We start from the raw sequence: 21,206 nt of genomic DNA on the forward strand, positions 1-21,206 counted from the left end.
TTCAAGCTTTACGTGACATTACTGTTCCAACGACAAAGAAACAATTACGCAGCTTTCTGGGATTAATTAACTTTTTCCGTAAATTTATGCATTACTCGGCACCCCTAGATTATGACAATTGACGTTTAAAAACGATATTTGGTCCTGGGATAGCCAAGCACAATCTGAATTAGTCAATCTGAAACAAGCTTTGCTGAACGCACCACTTTTATCACACCCAGATCCTACCAGAAACTTTTCCATCGTCAACGACAGTTCTAATACCGCTTTAGGTGTACACATTTTTCAGTAAATTGAAGAAAACGGTACTACAGTAATTAAAAACATCGCCTTTGCAAGTCGCATTCTGTCACCTGCTAAATGCAATTATTCTTTTACAGAACTTGAAACATTACGTGTTCTATGGGCATTTAGGAGATTCAGGCATTTTCTTTATGGAAGACATACGATCGTTTACACAGATCATAGAGCTATTCAATTTTTACTTTCCGCAAAATTTACACATGACAGGTTAAGCAGATGGAAACTTTATTTACAGGAATTTAATTTTACAATTATTCACATTCCCGTTACACAAAATATTGTAGCAGACGCACTCTCCCGTTCTCTCAGCAACAATCTGCAAGACATCGCCACCAACTTCTGTCAAGCAAATTCTAGCGCCATGTATATTCAACAAGTTGCATTCGAAAATTTTATTTCGTCATCATTATGAGACATAGCACAAGAGCAGAGCAAAGACAACGTGTGGAAAGAAATTAAACATCTTTGGCACGATAGGAATAATGTTACCATTAGAAACCATTACACTGTACACAATAACATTCTGTTTCGCCGCTCTCACCCTGACAGCAACAATTGGATATAATGCATTCCTGACGAGCTTGTTAACAAATTAATTTGGTATACTCATTTAAGTTACGCACATTATGGAGCAAGAAAATGTTTTCTTATACTGAGACAGAACTTTTATTTTGCTAACATGGAGAAACGTATTCGACGAGTTTTAGTGTCATGTTAAATCTGCCAGAAAGCTAAATCAGACACGACTTCACATATTCCTCCGTTACATCCTATTGTACCTGTTAAATTGAGACACATAGGCCGCTGTAGACATTTTTGGTCCGATTCCCAGATCTAATAGAGGTTTTTGTTACATCTTTGTCGCTGTTGAACTCACTTCGAAATTTGTTACCTTCACTCCATTGCACAAAGCTACTGCTAAATCTGTTTTGAATGCATTTGTAAAATATTTTTTATTTCATGTAGGGCATGTATTGAAAGTAATTTACGACTATGGACCACAGTTTCGATCTGCAATATGGACACGTATGTTACGAGCTAGAAACATTTCTCGGATCTATATATCCAAGTATCACACTTCTTCGAACCCTTGTGAACGACTGATGAAGAAAATTGGTAAACTGTGTAGAATATACTACCATAAAAGACATATTGATTGGGATACACACATACTCTCATTCCAGGATGTAATTAACTCCATACCAAATGAATCTACTATGCTATCTCCGATTGTTATATTGAAAAATGTTGAACCACCCAACAAAATTAAAGAATTAGTGTCCTTTCCTACATCTCGTCGACTACACCACCATGAAATAATTGACATTGCACTCAACAACATCAAACATGCCGCAGAGCGCCGGAGAAGTTAGCAAAAACAGGTTTGTACACGCCGTGACTTTCACGTTGGACAGAAGATATTAGTACGCACACATTATATATCCAACAGAGGAAAGAGTAGATGTAGTAAATTTGAGCTTCTAGACGCAGGTCCATACAGAATTCACAGCATTCCACACCCCAATGTAGTACATGTCGAAACTTTGAGAACCAGGAAAAGCAAGGGCAATCACCATGTCTCCAATATTAAACCCTTTATTGAATGAACATACTTTATGATTTATCACACTGTAATGCCACTTCCAGATAATTATATGACCACTTACCGATGATGATTATATTTTTTTTTTTTTTTTTTTGGCAAATGCATGGCAAGGTAAGGTTAGCAGGTCGCTTTTCTTGCCGTTAGACATCAGAACGTGCACATTTTCCATTTTTTGTGTATGTATGATTGTTTTCCTATCGAAAGTAGAATTTTTGTCTGTATGCACTATGTAATCTTTAAGAAATAACAAACACCAGTTGACTTTGACATTTTGCCTCATGATATCTCAACATCGTGACTATTTTACATTTTTTGCTACTACATTATGATACTGTGTGTACATTTTTTGCGCTTGAAAACTGTCTATGTTTTTGACATAATACGTTTTCTGTCATGCTATGCTGTATGCTTAGTTGTATCACTAAAAACAAGTTTTCATTTAATGAGTATATGATTGAAATGCTAGATATTAATCCTTATTCATCATTTTCAGAAAGCAATGATGTGTAAAACAAAATTAAAGAAACCACAGTGGTTTACTATGAAATGGGAATTTGCCCTTCGGAAAGAACGAAAGAAAATGCAATACCTTGTCATGAAGAGTAAATGGATCAGAATTAACAAGCATTAACCAAAATATACTATACACATTGTATGATAGCAGTCTTGACTAATTATTTTTCTTTCAGAATACGAGGTGATTGAGCAAGCTGTCAGACAGAACTACACATGTTAGTTTTAGTGATGAAATATGCTAGAAGTAAGAAACTCTATACTATATGAAGTAATGAATGATAATGAATAGTAGTATGAAGTAAATGGTAATATGAATAATGAATAAGGAAATGTTTATTTTTTGCAGATGATAATAAATGATGATGAATAGTTATATGAAGAATATGGTAATATGAATAATGAAGTTTTTCCTTGCAGGTGAGAATAATGATGAAGTTTATATATTTACTATTAGTTAAGAAATGCTATGTAGTTATTTAAGTATTTGCTGCAGTTCTTTTTGACAGTATGTCTTATGTCGCATAGTACTGTATAATGATTGAATGTTTTGGGAAAGACAGCTAGAGTACATACATATTAAGTACACGTTTCATTACCTGTTAATTCGAAGTTCACTACTTTTCAGTATAATATACATTTTTTCTTTCAGGGAAATAATCCTCTTTGTATTTTTTCCAGGAGAAGCTTTTCATGATACTGATATGCTATAAGCACTTAATTATTAAATCTGTTCTAGTACTTGCATTTTTTTACCCAGTTGTGTCTATCACTTATGAATGTGATCACATATACTGCCTTTGTTTCATAACCTTGGTATGACTAACTCATGACGAATGACGTTATTAATCCAGCAATAAGTCAAAAGCATATAATTTCATGCCCCAGCAATTATCGATCCCAACGCAATGCATTTCTAGCACAAAAAAAAAAAAACCAGTCCCAGCTATTACCAGTATACAACCAAATAATGCTACTACTTTATATGTTTCTAATCCTAAATGTAACGCAAATTTTTCTGATGTATTCGTTCAATTATGTCTATGTATTAGTGGGCTACAGACCTTGACTAATAGTTACACTGTCTTATATTTTAAATATGTCTTATGTCACTTACAATATATCATATATAAGCACCAGTAGCTTGATGCTACACTCAGTAACTCCTGTTTTGAACGATGACTTGTGAATAATACTGAATAATGTTTTGTAAAACTATATGACTACTTTGTAAATGGCCGAAGAGTGCCATTAATTACTGCAATCAGATGAGTTATGAATAGTGTTTTGTAAGAAAGCAGGTGTTGACAGATGTCAAAATTACCGAACTATCAGTTTAATAAGTCACAGCTGCAAAATACTAACACGAATTCTTTACAGACGAAAGGAAAAACTAGTAGAAGCCAACCTCGGGGAAGATCAGTTTGGATTCCGTACAAACACTGGAACACGTGAGGCAATACTGACGTTACGACTTATCTTAGAAGAAAGATTAAGGAAAGGCAAACCTACGTTTCTAGCATTTGTAGACTTAGAGAAAGCTTTTGACAATGTTGACTGTAATACTCTCTTTCAAATTCTAAAGTTGGCAGGGGTAAAATACAGGGAGCGAAAGGCTATTTACAATTTGTACAGAAACCAGATGGCAGTTATAAGAGTCGAGGGACATGAAAGGGAAGCAGTGGTTGGGAAGGGAGTAAGACAGGGTTGTAGCCTCTCCCCGATGTTGTTCAATCTGTATATTGAGCAAGCAGTAAGGAAAACTAAAGAAAAATTGGGAGTAGGTATTAAAATTCATGGAGATGAAATAAAAACTTTGAGGTTGACATTGTAATTCTGTCAGAGACAGCAAAGGACTTGGAAGAGCAGTTGAATGAAATGGACAGTGTCTTGAAAGGAGGATACAAAATGAACATCAACAAAATCAAAACAGGGATAATGGAATGTAGTCTAATTAAGTCGGGTGATGCTGAGGGAATTAGATTAGGAAATGAGGCGCTTAAAGTAGTAAAGGAGTTTTGCTATTTGGGGAGCAAAATAACTGATGATGGTCGAAGTAGAGAGAATATAAAACGTAGGCTGGCAATGGCAAGGAAGGCGTATCTGAAGAAGAGAAATTTGTTAACATCCAGTATTGATTTAAGCGTCAGGAAGTCATTTCTGAAAGTATTCGTATGGAGTGTAGCCATGTATGGAAGTGAAACATGGACGATAAATAGTTTGGACAAGAAGAGAATAGAAGCTTTGGAAATGTGGTGCTACAGAAGAATGCTGAAGATTAGATGGGTAGATCACATAACTAATGAGGAAGTATTGAATAGGATTGGGGAGAAGAGAAGTTTGTGGCTCAACTTGACCAGAAGAAGGGATCAGTTGGTAGGACATGTTCTGAGGCATCAAGGGATCACCAATTTAGTATTGGAGGGCAGCGTGGAGGGTAAAAATCGTAGAGGGAGACCAAGAGATGAATACACTAAGCAGATTCAGAAGTATGTAGGTTGCAGTAGGTACTGGGAGATGAAAAAGCTTGCACAGGATAGAGTAGCATGGAGAGCTGCATCAAACCAGTCTCAGGACTGAAGACCACAACAACAACAACAACAACAACAATACTCAATACTTGCTACATGTTTAGTAACTGGCCAATGAATTCCACTGTTTACTGTAATATGATGAGTTATGCATTAATGCTATTCCAATAATTAACTCTTGTTTTCAATGATGACTTCTGAATAATGTATAAAAAAATGCTTTGTAACTGGCCAATGAGCGCCAATAGTTACTGTATATAGATGACTTATGAATAATGTTCTGTAATACTCCATACATACTACTTAAATGCTCTGTAAATAGCCAATGAATGCCAGTAATTGTTCAGATCAGTTGATACACTAGTGTAATTCTCAATAATGACTAGCATAAGAGTTAATGTCCTTCACCTTCTGACCTAATTACCAGAAATTACTGCAATATCCGTCTGTCCTGTCCATCCTCATGATCATGGAGCGCTATTTTTGGTTTTTGCACTGATTCTACGTTGGTGAAAGAGTATGGATTCTACAAGAATGTGGTGTTGACGTACCAAGCTGTCCACCACCTTGAACGATGGAGATGTTATTATGGTCCTACTATTTGGTGTACCTAATGTACTACCAAAATGATAACCTACAGTATTAATACAACATGTCAGTGTCTTGGCTACACTGATGAATACTTCAGGGAAGAGAAGTTCAGATTGTCTCACTTAGTGTTGCGCTTCTGTAGAAAGATATGGACTTTCAGTGCAGCTACATGCAACCTACTGTGCTACAACCATGGTGGAATCCTTCCCATTCCTTTCCCAGTTCTTGTAAAATGGTAAAGACTTATACAGTGCGTTTGAATCCTTGTAAAATGATAAAGACATATACAGTGCGTGTGCACTTCATTTCATTTGTTAATAAGATCAATTGTCCTAAATATACTAAAGACTTCTACAGTGCATGTCCACTTTATTTCACTCCTTGATATGTTTAATTGTGGTCAAAATGCTAAAGAGATTTACAGTGCATGTGCACTTTATTTATTTAGTTCTTGTGAAAAAGTGCTAGACTTTTATAATGGGTGTGCACTTTATGTAATTTCTTAATATCTTTTGTACTCATTGCATATACACTTTGTCAATCAGTAATGTATATACTCTGTGACTGTAAACTTAGTTAACTAAATAGATAATAGAAAAATTTGTTGCTCATGGCATGTCCAATTGACTCACCATCACAGTCAAACTTTGGCCCCCCCCCCCAGTGGAGGGTTATGTAAGAGGTCCATGATTAAGTAATTTGTTGTTAGCGCATTCGAGCAGATGTAATTTTGATGGGTTGCTCACGCACTGCCTGCGATATGTAAGATATAAGAGAATCTGAGACCAAAGAGCAGTGTTGACTGCAGTAGGAACTGTGTAGCAGTAGCAGCAAGTAGTTGCTAGTGAGCAGTCGTGTGTATCGTGTTGGCTGGGCCAATCGTGGTGGAGCGATGGCGGAGCCTGAACATTGTAGTATAAGGTAAAAGCAGCCTCGCGCATATGTAGTATTGTTATATCAAGTCCCAAGTAAATGTTTAAAAAAAATCTCTTAATAATACTCTTTCTCATAAAAAGTAATTTTTGTCAATCATTCATTTCAATTTCAAGAATTTACTAGTTTCTCCAATCCTTGGTTATCCCGATTATTGCAAAGAAAAACCAGTTGTTCCTTTCATACATGACAAATCTATCGGCCAGCATTGCACTCAGCTGTGCCAGAAAAATTTCTTATGGGAGCAGATATATACGCGTTATCCGGCGACCTAATTGAGGTAAGATTTTTCAATTTACTCAGAATGAATTTTCAGGGCCATGACGCAGCACTATTGACGTTCTAAATTTACCAGTTTCAATTCACAGTCATTATTGACAGGTTATAGGTGAGCGATAATTTTATTGAGAGGTTAATCACATTGCATTATTGGTAAGTTACAGAATTTGTCTGTTGGTAGGTTACGCTAAATGTCAATGTTATGATTATATTTTTTACTGTTCAGAGGTTTCGGAAGTTTTACTTTTGGGTAGTTACACTAAATGTGAATATTATTCATATTTTTTTTTTTTTTTTTTTTTTTTTTTTTTGTGAGGAGGTTACAACCTGATTTGGCGGAATGTGTGTATCCCAACTATCTGTGTCCATGGAATACTGCAAACGTGTTGCAAATGTCTGCGAGTCTTGTAATTGAGGCAGAACTTTGGGATCAGCCCAGTGTTCACCTAGTGGGATGTGGATAACCGCCTAAAACCACATCGAGACTGGCCGGCACACCGGCCCTCGTCGTTATACCGGCGGGAGGATTCGATCTGGGGCTGCGCGCCTACTAGCGTCCAGGAGGCAGCGCGTTAGCGCTCTGGGCTACCCAGGCAGGTCGCATCACGCAATAGTACAGCAGAATACAAATAACCACAAGCACATTTAAATTTGCACAGACCCTGCAAATCTGTGACACACTCGCGATAGCCGGCCGGAGTGGTCGAGCCGTTGTAGGCGCTACAGTCTGGAACCGCGCGACCGCTATGGTCGCAGGTTCGAATTCTGCCTCGGGCATGGATGTGTGTGATGTCCTTAAGTTAGTTAGGTTTAAGTAGTTCTAAGTTCTAGGGGACAGATGACCTCAGGACTTAAGTCCCATAGTGCTCAGAGCCATTTGAACCATTTTGGAACTCTCGCGATATGTTTGTTGTGACCGTTTCTTGCTATTGAAGAATTGATACCTTGTTGCTAAAATATTCAATTGTTGGACATAATAGGTAGTCAGCTAAGAGATTGCCGTTTCATAAGACAATTCACTCGGAGTGGCGTTTGGAAAAAGTTTTTGAATGAGACCGAAAACTGCTCTTCCTGCCGTTGACAATAGATACAGAAGTCTTACGGTACCTAGTAGGTTGTGGGCGATGACGCGCTCGTCAAATTGTGAGAGTCACTCCTGGTTCTATCGGGCGCGCAGCATTGGCGCGTAGCTGCTGCACCATATTGAGAAGTGTAGAGATCCGGGTAGTCTGAAACTGAAACATCTGCATTGGCTGTGTGGCATCCGGCATTCAGCTTCCGGCTGCGGTGCCTCAGCAAGGGGCGGGACAGGTGGGGTGACCATATTGGAAGACACAAACGCAAAAAGGATACAAAGCAAAAATTATGACAAAATCAAAGAAATATTCTGCAACGCCCACTGATTAACAAAAACGACAAGAAGCGCGTAAAGCAAAGCGAGCGACCCTGCAAGGTAAAGACAAGAAAGAATTAAGGCGCCTGCAAAAATATGGCCGTGGCCACGGGCACGTAGCTCGGTGATAAGACTCGTCACCAGTTGTGGCGTCTTGCCCACTCGTCGCTAATAGGGTGCCTACAGGATGCAGCGTTCTCGGAATGCAATTCAAACAAATAACATTAGTAGTTCTATTTCCAGAAAGCACACTGGCAATACTTAACTTTCTTTACAGCAAATGTTACTAGCGAGAGGCGACGTGAAAAGAGAATGGTTTTTGGTGTAACAGAGTCCAAGTAAACACTTGATACTGACAGCAAAGCACTAACCACGTTGCTGACTGGGGCTGATCTTGTGCTGGAGAGGTTAGCAGGAGCTGCGATTATATGCAGCTGCCCCGATTCCCGGCGGGGTCGGGGATTTTCTCTGCCTCGTGATGACTGGGTGTTGTGTGATGTCCTTAGGTTAGTTAGGTTTAAGTAGTTATAAGTTCTAGGTGACTGATGACCATAGATGTTAAGTCCCATAGTGCTCAGAGCCATTTAAACCATTTTATATGCAGCTGTTTTAGGGTGCTCGCCTGGCGCTACGCGGCCCCATTCCGCTCACCATTGGCCGCCGTTTCTTCACAGCCTTCTCTGCTCCTTTGTTCCTCCTCTTCGTTCCGGCATTTGTGGTTACGCCAGAACGTCTTTATTTGCGTAGCCCGTTTGTATAGTTAGTTTATTAATGGTGATAATGTGTATGCTACCACTGAAATGCTTTCTTTTCGTCTCTACGAGCCAATTAAAACATTGTATTTTGTGAGGGCTTCTCGACTGTTTCTGGCTTAGACTGGAAATGTCATGTCCACGTATATGTAATATAATGTCTCGTATTACATCCATACCCACATAATGATAGTGGAATTTACGTATTTTACATCTTGCTTGCTTTTTACCGGGAGCACAAAGCGGTGATACTGTGGAAATCACACCTTTTCGACATCTTGCAACAGATCGTCGGATAACACGCAGCAAGTAAATAACTTTGTTTTAGTTTCCTGTCTTGTTTCTAGAACACATGGTTTTATAACATTCTGTACTTCCTTACTCACTACCCTCACGATGAATCGTCTGTCCCTTCTTGCGATCCGAAAACATTGCAGAGAGAGAAGATATAAGACCCGTGACCAATGGCTCAGCAGTTATTGAAATGGGCATTATTCTGGACAAAGAATGAACAAAACATAAAACTGTGCAGATATATGTAACCGAAAACTATTACGTACCAAGGAAATGAAATGGAGCGCTTAAACGGCGAGAAACGAAATACTACTTACAAGGAAACCTCCCCATCGCACCCCCCTCAGATTTAGTTATAACTTGGCACAGTGATAGGCCTTGATAAACTGAACACAGATGAATTGAGGAAACAGGAAGAAGTAGTGTGGAACTGTGAAAAAAATTAGCAAAATATACTAACTGAGTATCCATGGGCCACATACGCAACATCAAGGAACACGTGAGCTCAGCAGCGCCGTGGTCCCGTGGTAGCGTCAGCAGCTGCAAAAAGAGAGGTCCTTGGTTCAAGTCTTCCCTCGAGTGAAAATTTTACATTCTATATTTTCACATGGTTATTATCTGTCCGTTCGTTCACTGACGTCTCTGTTCGCTGTGTAAGTAGGCTGTTTATGTTTTCTCTATGTAAGTAGGCTGTTTATGTTTTCTTATTGGCAACGTTACGTAGCGCTCAATATGAAAATCACTGGCTGTGCTGTGTGCAGTCTGTGGCTAGTTTGCATTGTTGTCTGCCATTGTAGTGTTGGGCAGCGGCAGCTGGCTGTGAACAGCGCGTAGCGTTGCGCAGTTGGAGGTGAGCCGCCAGCAGTGGTGGATGTGGGGAGAGAGATGGCAGAGTTTTGAAATTTGTCATGAACTGCTATATTTATATATGATGATATCAAGGTAAATACATTGTTTGTTCTCTATTAATATCTTTCATTTGCTAACTATCCCTATCAGTAGTTAGTGCCTTCCATAGTTTGAATCTTTTATTTAGCTGGCAGTAGTGGCGCTCGCTGTATTGCAGTAGCTTGAGCAGCGAAGATTTTTGTGAGGTAAGTGATTTGTGAAAGGTATAGTTTAATGTTAGTCAGGGCCATTCTTGTGTAGGGGATTTTGAAAGTCAGATTGCGTTGCGCTAACAAAATATTGTGTGTCAGTTTAAGGACAGTCGTGTATAATTGTTGAAAGGGGACGTTTCATATGGCGACCCTGCCTCAAATATAATTTGCATTAATAATATGTTATTTACCTTGTAAATATGCTTAGACATTATTTATTCTGGTTTGTTGCTCACATGTGAAGGTGATGTTTCAAAAGTTCTTGTGATCTTTATGTATTTACTTATGTCATAATTCCTGTAACACTGACGTATATGTCTATTTCTATTCTTTTGTAACGCCTGTTTTACTACAAATGTTATCTGTATTGTTATGTTTTTTAATGATGTATTTTGTACCTTTGTAATTGTATTCTCATGTTATAATATTGTAATTGACACCAGTTCATCAAATTAAGTAACTTGTAAGCATTCCTTTCACTGCACACGTTTCTGTTGGTCATAGTATATGGACAATATGTGAGAAGTAGGGACTGATAGTGTTTGCACGTGTGTTCATAATTCAGCAAGGGACTGGATAAGAGCATTGCTGGTTCTATGGACAATTCCAAAACCTTTGTGAGTGCACAAGTGGTGGTTGATGGACTTGCTATATTCTCCGCAAGACTCTTCGATGGTGAATGTGCACCTGCACAATCGCAACAGATGGCTGCTGGCCATCTCTACAAGGACTACAGTGGGTCTGCACCTCTGGTGGCCCACCAATACCATTATCTCTACAAGGACTACAGTGGATCTACATCTTTGATGATCCATCAATACCATTATTTCTACAAGGACTGCAGTGGGTCTGCACCTATGGTGGCCCACCAATATCGTAATCTCTACCAGGACTACGGTGGGTCTGCTCTGTGATGACCTACCTACCAATATTCATCAAAACTTCGACTGACTCTGCAGTGGGTTTGCTCTGTTGTGGCCCATTACCTGTCAGCATGTCGAGAGTCAGCACTGTCTTTCCGTTGGAAGGACAACACTACTTCTTCAAGACAGCATGGAAATCCACTACTTCTGTGTGCATTTTCTTTTACAGCTCAGACTTTGAGAAAAACACTACTATTTTACCGTAATGAACAATCAGGAGTGTCTTTATAGACTGTGAGAAAATTTGAGCTTTTGATCAACATAATATCAATAAGTGTGTGCATTTGATATCTTTGTTACTGTAATTGTGAAAAATTTTTGTCAAATCTGTATTGGCCAGTGCCCAACACCGTTTGTAAAAATTTTTGTATGGGGAGCATGGGGGCTATGTAAGTAGGCTGTTTATGTTTTCTCTATGTAAGTAGGCTGTTTATGTTTTCTTATTGGCAACGTTACGTAGCGCTCAATATGAAAATCACTGGCTGTGCTGTGTGCAGTCTGTGGCTAGTTTGCATTGTTGTCTGCCATTGTAGTGTTGGGCAGCGGCAGCTGGCTGTGAACAGCGCGTAGCGTTGCGCAGTTGGAGGTGAGCCGCCAGCAGTGGTGGATGTGGGGAGAGAGATGGCAGAGTTTTGAAATTTGTCATGAACTGCTATATTTATATATGATGATATCAAGGTAAATACATTGTTTGTTCCCTATTAATATCTTTCATTTGCTAACTATCCCTATCAGTAGTTAGTGCCTTCCATAGTTTGAATCTTTTATTTAGCTGGCAGTAGTGGCGCTCGCTGTATTGCAGTAGCTTGAGCAGCGAAGATTTTTGTGAGGTAAGTGATTTGTGAAAGGTATAGTTTAATGTTAGTCAGGGCCATTCTTGTGTAGGGGATTTTGAAAGTCAGATTGCGTTGCGCTAACAAAATATTGTGTGTCAGTTTAAGGACAGTCGTGTATAATTGTTGAAAGGGGACGTTTCAACTGTAATAAGTTTAGTGTCTTTGTTTTGCGACCGCATCGCCAAACCGTGTGATATAGTAGACGAAAGGACGAGCCTCTCAAATCGGAACCAAAAACGTTTGATCGCAAGGTCATAGGTCAACCGATTCCTCCACAGGAAAACACATCTGATATATTCTATACGACACTGGTGACTGCATGTGCGTCACATGACGGGGATATGTTGTCGACGCACCTAACTTGTACACTTGGCGAATGGGTAAAAAGATTCTTCTACCTTGCCCGATTTAGGTTTTCTTGTGGATGTGATAATCACTCCCAAAAAAGTAATGAAAACATAATAGTTTGTCACATAAACTGAAAATAAGAAATTAAACTTTTCACCCGATGGAAGACTTGAACGAAGGACCTTTTGTTCCGCGGCTGCTCACGTTACCACGAGACCACGGCGCTCCTGCGTTGCCATTGTCCTTATGTTGCCTATCTTGCCATGAACCACTCAGTTTGTGTATTTTGCTTACTTTTTCACAGTTCCACATAACTTCTTCCTGTTTTCTCAATTGATCTGAGTTCAGTTTTTCAAGGCCTACCCACTGTGTCAACGTACAACTAAATCTGAGGGGGGTGCGATGGGGAGGTTCCCTTGTTAGTGACATTAAAATTCAGTATACTGTATGACCGTATTTTTCGTATGGGCCGCGCGACCTGGCGCAGCGTGTGTCGCGTCCCAGTCGCGTTGCGTCGCAATTTGCGCGGTCCTATTTGAACCTGCGTAGTTATAAAAACGCGCGCTGCGCTGCGTCGCACCATACGCGCTGTATGCGTCTCAGTTTGCGCCTAGAAAAACCTCAGAGCTTTCGTGCCTACATGCAGTCTCCTAACCACTGTGCAGCCAGCCGTCTCAACTGTCCTTGACGACGCCTGTCCATGCTGCACCACTGCTACGGTGGAACCGTATCATGGCTGCTGCGTCCATGCCCCACCCCGTTAATGTCACAGCCTTCCCACGATGCATCCGTCGCATGAGGCCACGTATACACCAGCCCATTCTGCAGAATTTCCGCTGCATCCATGCCGCGGTCTGTCCATACTACAGCAATCTCATTCGTGCTTCATTGTGACAATACTGGGTTCATTACGAACATAAACAATAAACTTCCAATCACATAAATTTCCGTTATAAAATTGTATTGTAGCAGTTGGCAACGCTTAAGATCTTGTCGGCTCTCATGAGCAAGGAGGGGTGGCACAGAGCACGCCAAACAATGCGCATATGCCATATAGCAGGTGTAACGAGAACTAATGTTATGAAGTAACAGTAACATAGGACGTCACTGTAATAGGCTGCCGCCACGTAGCTGAAGTTGCAACTAACGATGCTGTAGACCTTCAGAAACCATTTTTGTGAGGTGTGTAAATATACATTGTTCTGGTTCTTTTCTTAAAATGATTGTGGTACTAAAAATATTCCTAATTTATGTATTTCTCGTTGTAAGGAGACGGCTTTTATATTAAAGAATATTGAGTAAGGAAATCTCCATGGATGTATTGGTGCTACTATATTGCAAACTTCATTGTAACTGTAGTTCCAATCCTAGTGTAGACCTGGTGAAATGAAAATATAATGTGTGTATGAGGCGTTAATTAAGCTAATTGTCAATGGGAGCCTCAAAAGACAATGACAGAAGATAGTGATAGAAAAACTGCTAAAGAAATACATGTAATTGACCAAGAAGAAGTGGGTTCTGATGTATTACAAACTATATGCCGTATATTTTGTGGAGTTGTGGGATCTGCAAATCTTCAAGGTACGTGGTTCTTGCTATTAGTACGAAGAAGGAAGCGGTATTGTTGAGAGCCACAATAGTGTAACATGCGAAGTGCTTTTTATAGTACCATTTTGGAGAAGACTTGGACACAGCTCCCCACCGAGGTGGGAGATGCAAATTTATTTTTGTATGTGCTTTTGTGTAATGTGGACTTCATATAGGGAAGCCATATTTTACATGAGAAAGCCATTCCCTATCCCATTTCTTAAGTTACGTAATAATTATGTGATATATGCTAAAAGCGTACACATTTACAGTGTTATTATTCGTTTGGAAAGGAAATCATTCTTGTTTCCTTTGAGGACGTGTATCGAATTAATTTCGTTTTCCAGTGATAAAAGTTGATAGAAAACTGAATATAATTATTTGCTAATTATTTAACTGAAGCTAATACCTAGTAAATCCTCTTACAAATATTATGTGCTGCTGAGGATAATCTTAGGATTGCACAGCATGGTAATGTGAAACTTTTATTGGTCTCGTCAAAAAGCACTGTGACGGACTGTTCATTACGGAAATTCTTAATTAATGCGTGTACGACGAAATTATACTCTGCTAACGCAGAGCTAGTTTCATGTGGTAGCTCAGACAGAAAGTGCAATTTCTTGTCCCGTGGTGAGAAGTAATCTCATTAATTTCAGCTTTGACATGAAAAAAATGTACAATTACAGAATCTGCCACCACAGCAACCTAAGCATCTTCTATACTTTCCAAACTAGTTAATATAACGTTTCAATGATGGGTGTCCGTGAATTGTCTTACATTCAAAGTAGAAAAGCTCGTTAGGCATTGACGCAAACAAAGTTTTCATGCTAGTTAAACATTCCTTCATCGTCGCCTCAAAGGCATTTCGTATAAAGTTATTCAGATTTCCTCTGCTTCAGTCTGGAATAACTATTTATTCGTATATAATTTATGATGTGGAAGCGTGCAAGCTCTGTCTAATATGGAGAGTAATCAGTTTCCCGTTTTTGCGAGTCCGATTGCCGTACTTGGTCATCAGAGCAATTGACTTTCCTAGTTAGGGTATAGCTGAAACGATCGAGGACAACCCAGCGTCTACACTCCGCCTCCTGCACGCGGAGCACCTGTTCCCGCAGATGCCTGCACTTTGCAGAATCTCTGCTGCTCCACCTGACAGCGCCACAGCAGTCTGAGTGGTGTCACGTCTACACGCAGCTACCTGCTGACAGTGCAGCTGTTCACATGGGTGCCTGTCCACGCCGCAGTGTACCCGCCTCAGCGCTTCAGTCTCTCCATTATCGCCGCCTCAGTGTTGCCTAATCTCCGCGCCGCTGCATCCGTGACGCAGTATTTCTGTGCTGTTTTCGCACCGCAGGCAGTGAGCACTGAAGTCTCTCTCCGCAGCGCAAACGCCGTGTCAGCGAGTGACATATATTTCTTTTTAAGTACAAACAGCAGCTGCAGTTTGTGTATGTGTGTGTGTGTTTCCCGCTTTTCCAAGTCCGAGTGCCATACTTGGTCATCAGAGCAATTGACTTTCCTAGTTAGGGTATAGCATAAACGAACGAGGACAACCCAGCCTTCGCCTTTTAATATTTACAGTGGCCATCCAAGGTCAACAAAATAAAGTCTTTGACAGACTGTGGGGTGATAGGACCGGTAAGTTGTAGTTTAGGTGGTCCTGACCGACACAACAGCAAAGGATGAGGGATCTCCTTCACACCCACCTTTCGAAAATACTATTAATCTAGTCAGTTATTACATATTTCAAAATTTACGAATGAGACATTTATAGTTTTCAATGAATTCTTCTGCCAGATTTTGTAAATTTTAAAAATTTTTCAGATAAACTTAACCCAAAAATTTAAGTAGTAGGAGCTACTATTCACAATGAACGTCGTACTCATAGTTCCATGTTTGGGAACTTACTTACACATCAATATCTCTTTAAAAAGTATGTTGTGAGTAAAATTCAACAACAATTAACGAAATTAGCATTTTAAAGTCTTTTACGATTTTCAGAAATTAGACCCAGTGTGGTAATATGCATCACTGAAAATGTCCTGATATTGCCAGTAGTGCGCCAAAAATGTATAATTACTTATACATTAGTACTTTATTTAAAAAGTATGTTGTTAATATATGTCAACAACATTTAACGAAACTTATAATAAAGAGCCCAAAAGCCAAGATCGCACAACATATTTTTATTCAAGGCCACTGATTCCAGCAGTCACACTGATGAGTATGTCTCCCACATATGTTAACAGATGTCTTATTATTTGCCGTATTTGTATTATGTAACAATCATCTGTGAGCAATATGTATGTGGACATCACCTTTATGACATGATTCTTGTGTTTTTAAATATTTTATCGATCACAACCTCTAACATTCTGCATGGTGTCTGTTTGTTCCAAGTTGTGTCTCCCTACTACTTTCGCGCAACGACGATCTGAGCATGTTTTTTAGGGAATTGACTACTTTGAACCTGTGATCTGTTGCTGGTAAGGAGATGCCTGACCACACATGACATGTAGAGTTTAGAAGAGTTCAGTGATACTAGCGATGATATAACCAAATACTTAATGATTTCAGGGTCAGCACCACTGCACTCCCTGTAAAAGAATCTTAATACTAACTAAATTTAGTGGAAGGGGTTCAAGGCTTTCCTAGTTTTAGTTAGCTGGTAAAATAACGGCGAAAAATCAGTTAAGTTTACCATTGGACATTTTATTCTACTCACAAAACATTGTTTATAAATTGCATTATTGATAAAAGGAAATATTTCAATACAGGATGATAAAAAACAACTGCGTTCAACAAAAATGTGAACGAATATTGCCTGAGTGGGTTTCCAATTTCTACAATGGGCCGAAGGATGACCTATGCCATATCACATCTATAATCAAGGTTTAAATTAAGTTTCACAAAAGAGAAAACTATCAATATGGTCTACAGTGACCCTCAATTATCTTTAATTACTTATCTAACTTGTCGTAAATTACAGTGGCTGATGTGGCTTCTCAATAATTATATAACAGAAAAATCATCGTGTTTCAGATTTTTGCTTATGTAGCAAATGTGAATACCATGAGCTTCAATTGATGATCGACACTAGTATTACGTAGAAAAGGGATGTAACAGATGAGACTTCTGCAGTTCTGAGTGAAGCCATATGCGCTCAAAAATGCGGCATCGCGTGCGTTCATTACCTTGTTGGTGTTCGTCAGGAGGCGGCGGCCGGCGCAGCTCCATACAGCTCGCCGTCTCGGAACTAACTCTCCCCTAACTTCTCCTTACTACGATTTACTGAAGTTAATTTAGAAAAGCTAACTCGCTGTGTTTTCATCTGACAATCAGGGTCTCAATGTTAACCTTAAGCTCTGCCTACAAAAATTCTGTCTATCCAATGAGAAATGTTATACTTTTCGTGGTGGGGCAATGTTTTTAAGGTTCGCAATGTAACAGAGACGCGAAAAAGTCTCACGCTAAAACTTGCGGCTGGTGTGGCCCTTTTAGTGTTATCGTAAGATCTATACTGTTCTTCTGGAAGGCTCTAGCTTTTAACATGGGCTGGGGGGTGGTCCTGGTGGTTAGCTGGCAACGTGGGTGTCCGTCCCTTATCGTAGGGCCTTCTAGCTTAACATGGTTCTGCTCTCGGCTTCTGTTCTCCTTTCTCCCCTCGGGACTGCGTCTGTCTCACGGTGGGAAGGTATGACATGCATTTAGGCATTCTTGTGTTAGTCTGTGGTATTCCATTTGCTTACTCGTTACTCGTATTACTTTAGTTAATTTAGTGTCATGATTTATTCGGAGCTATGTGACATACTACTGGATTTGCTTATCATGTCAGGGTTTTCATGTAATGTGTTGGATTTGCATGACACCTTACATATCACCACCGTTCGAACTGAATTTTTGCACTGATGTTAGGCAATGTTTGAATCATTGTCTAAGTCAGTCAAAAATAATTCCTTTATCTAAAATTTGTTGCCTACTGTTCAGCCACGTTATTCCGGTTCTATGCTAGTTAGTATTACTAATTTATATTTTTATATTCTTCCACATTATTCTCAAAAATTTGTTTATATTGACAAGAGAAGAATATTTTTATTCTATTATGATTATAATTTTTTAATTATTTTCTTTCTTTATTTAAGTGTGAAGTTTGTTTTTTAAGAAGTTTGTTATCGAAATTGAGGAGTCTTTCACATCGATTTTCTTAGAAATATATGTTTTTTATAAATGTAGTAATTAAGTAAAATCTATTCCTAACACATTTTCTAAATATCATGTAGAAGAAAAATGTTTTTGTTTCTCGACACTCGTTTCAACATTGTTACACTAACAAATATGAATTATTTCCAAGAATTGCTTTGACAAAGAAATAGACATACACAAGTATTGAGATATTATCCTAGCAAATGGTACAAATGTTAATAAATAGGGAAAACATCCTACAAGATAATTTTTTATTCTTTGTTTTTATATGGAGGAAATGTAAAATATAGTTATTCTTTTATTTTTATGAGGAGAAAATAAATGGCATATAGATTTAGTGTTTATTATGCCTTACTTTGGTTCTTTATATACCGTCCATTTCAGAACTAATGACATATTTTTATCGATAGTCTATTTTTTACTTAAGTCCTTAGTCAATGACTGTTAATTTGTAGTTTATTAGCTGTCTGGTGTGCTTAACTTATTTAGTTTTTCACACGTTTCTTTTGCACAATTCCTACATCACATAATTTGATTTCACACAATCACACAATCCTATGAATGTTTAAGCATAAGGTTGGCGAATGTTTTTGCACGAAGGTGATGGACTTGAGCGAGATGGATGTGGGCAAGTATTTGATGTACAGGTTCGTTCGTCGTTCCTTGTTGGCTTTGCAACGGTGTGTTGCTGTTCTGGAGGTCCCATAATGGAATAGAGCTGTGAGTGCAGAATCTCGTGGTTTACTGGCTTTGTATGCATGAAAGTCATCGTTATGTATCGCCGAAAGCGGTCGTTTTTCGTTGTAATACTTCGCAGACGACTAGTTTAGAACAGGATAGGGATTTGGGAAGGTATGTCCTCTATTCTTCACCCATCTTCTTTCTTGGTCTCAATCTTGCGAATCTTCAACTTCTGTTCTTCCTGCTTTTTCTTTGCTTGTTACTTGATTCTTGGTTCTTCTCTGGCCAGGATATGGAAATATTTATTGATAACTAGTCGCTTTGAAGTTCTCCTCTTAGTAACAGTTTGATAAATTGTTTGGGCGTGTCACTTTTCGTTTGTGGAAATTATCTTCAGTTTCGTGCATCAGCGTGCTGTTTAATAGCAGTATTGTGACTTTTACACATTTTTTTTGCCAGTGGTGGCTTGCCCAAGCCGTCTTCTTGTCGGGCCGTTCTTAGCTCGCTCCGCTGAGTCGGGGCGTCCCAAGACCCTCTTCACCTTCTGTGTTCTGTCACAGCAGGGTTCCGCTTAGCGGGCAGATTTACTGCCCATATCAGATACAAGGGCCCTCTGTTGCTCTCGCTGTCATTTTCCTCCTCTCGACGCTTCTGCTTTGTAGGAATCGTGTCTTGCTAATTACGTCCTTTTCTTTCTTGATATTTCTTGCGTTGCAACTTGTGGGTCGTTGTATCTGGTCTTTGCTGGAGTTTTTACAATGGTTCTTACAATAAGTTTTCCTTATAATCATCTAACATATGTCTAGTACCTACACTGTTTTACGCCTTCTTAAAAAGCTTTACAAATTATGGCGCCCTGTCCAAGTTACAATTCTAAGATATTTTGAGTCTTAACTTCTACAAGAATTCTCAAAATGGTTTTTTATTTTTGTGTAGTGTCGTGGTGTATAGCATTTTAGTATTTCATGCTGTTAGACTATCTACGTTTTATCCCTTCACCTTAATCTATGGTACTATTGATGTTATTTTTGTTTTTGTTTTTATTGAAACTACTTTGTTTTTCCCACCTACCTCTCTCTTCATTCTTCTTTCTCCTGACGATCTTATCTGCAGCATAATCTTGAAATATTGTGCTGATTATTTACCAGTAATAAAATTAATGTTCCAACTTTTTGATATGGCTCACATGGTGAAGTCCTAAGGTTTTGTCTGTTTTTTTTTTTGTTTCATTAGTTCCATAGCATTATCATGAGCAATTCGGCTAATTATGACAGGTCCTTTGTATGCAGCATAAAACTTATGTATTTTGTGTTTCTGTTTGCTGGAGAGATGATGTGTTTTTACAAATACATTCTGGCCTACTGAGAATGTTCTTTTCATTGTTGTTCTGTCTCTTCTTTCTTTTCTTTTAATGGCTGCTTTTCTGATTTTGGAGAGTGCTGTTGCTATGACTTGTTTGTGCTATCTATGTGGTACAATAGGAAATCTAACATTTTCTCTGGTTATGTTTACGGTTCAATATTTTTAAGTACGGTAACTGGAGGTAGTGGTGTAGTGCTATATGGCATTTCATTTATTACTTCTTGAAAATCTTTAAGGTATATATCCCAAGTGTTGTGTCTTTTGCCTGCATATAATCGGCATAAAGTGCCTATGTCCTTCATAGGTCGCCCTGCTGGATTTACGCTAGGTTTGTACTTAGATATGTAGATAGGTTTTATTTTGTGTTGTTTTAATGTGTTCTGCCATTGCACTGATTTGTATTGTGGGCCATTATCCGAAATTATTCGTTCCACTCGACCTACTTGTCTGAGAAAATCTTGTCTAAATGCTTTACTTATTGTAAGACCTGTCGCCTGTTTTAATGGTGTCAAGGTAACATATTTAGAAGCAAGTTCCAAAACGACAAATATGAAAATATATTGATTGTTGTGTGTGGGGGGCCCCATCAAATATGTTGCAGCTATTTGTTTTAATTTTTTAGGTTTTATTGGAAACATAGGTGGTTTGGTTTGGAAAGTGACGTGTTCAGCCCTCATACATTTTTTGCATTTGACTAATACTGTTCTAATTCGTCTTTCCATATTAGGAAAATGGCTTGTTTGTTTTATTTTTAAAAGGCATTTCTTTGGCCCAAAGTGGCCATTACTTAAATGTGTATACCATATGTACTTATTAATTAGTTCATGTGGGATATAAATTAACCATTCATTCGTTGCAACTTTTCGTCTAAAAAATAAAGCATTCTTTTTTTACGAGATAGTGCTGTCGAATGTCTGGAAAATCGTTACTTCTCCACTTGTGTTTGATTCCTAGTATTTCGGGATCCTTGT

This window comes from Schistocerca serialis, chromosome 6 (genome assembly GCF_023864345.2).
Source record: "Schistocerca serialis cubense isolate TAMUIC-IGC-003099 chromosome 6, iqSchSeri2.2, whole genome shotgun sequence".
Taxonomy (NCBI): Eukaryota; Metazoa; Arthropoda; class Insecta; order Orthoptera; family Acrididae; genus Schistocerca; species Schistocerca serialis.